We start from the raw sequence: 996 nt of genomic DNA on the forward strand, positions 1-996 counted from the left end.
AATATTAAATATATTAAGTTTATATAAAAAGCTTTTACAGTTAAAAACAGATGCCAGCATTTGTGTAAATAAATATAAAACGCAGGTCATAGCTGTTTTTTTAAAGATCACATTGCATATAGCCTATAATGAAAAATACAATCGATCATATTAATCAATAATAATTAAAAAAGTAAAAACACGGTATACATGTAGTTAAAGCGGAATTGAATGGAGGAATTTAAGTAATTGTATAAGTCCAAAGTTCTGTAGAACTACGCGGCTGTCCTTTTTGTATTGTTTCAATATTAAGCCATATTCTTGAACTGGATAATGAGTTTCTTTTCAGACCACTTGCCTTTATGGATGTGAAACTTGCCATGTAGTAAAACGATTTAATAAAACTATTGGAGAAAACGTAACCACGTTGTGACGTGGCAATGGACTATAGTTCTCAGAGGTGCAACAGCGCGTTCATATATATGTTTTCGATGCAGAGTGCAAATGGCTGTGCATTTATTTGTGTTTTTAACTCGATGGGAGTGAAATGAAACAGTCTGAATGCGAAGCTGTGTGTGTTGTCTGTCTCCCCTCTTCCCCCTCCTCCGCTCCGCTGGCACACCATGCCCACTTTTTTTTTAGCATTTTTTAAAACTGGCGAGAACTAACCAGTGCTGAAACGGGGGGGTTTCATGATCCTTTAATAACCAATCACATTACAGCCTTGACATCACTGAATTTCAGTCAGAGTTGTGCAACATTCATTCGCCGTTTACGGATACCATAGGAATGAATGAGAAATGCCGTAAGCTGAATCCCACCTGTCGCAAAAAGTCAGTGACTTCTCTTATAAAACGACATTTTTTTTCGGTGTAAACACTAAAAATAGCTCAATCCAAAAGTATTGCTTAGTGTAAAACATGTTGGAGATTAGCTGATAGGCTCTCGATTCGTTAAATGATAAGCTGTTTTCTCTAAAAAGCTGTTTATTCAGCTTAGTGAAGCCTCTCCTCCATT

This window comes from Sinocyclocheilus rhinocerous, unplaced genomic scaffold (assembly GCF_001515625.1).
Source record: "Sinocyclocheilus rhinocerous isolate Xijiao unplaced genomic scaffold, SAMN03320098_v1.1 scaffold1334, whole genome shotgun sequence".
NCBI lineage: Eukaryota > Metazoa > Chordata > Actinopteri > Cypriniformes > Cyprinidae > Sinocyclocheilus > Sinocyclocheilus rhinocerous.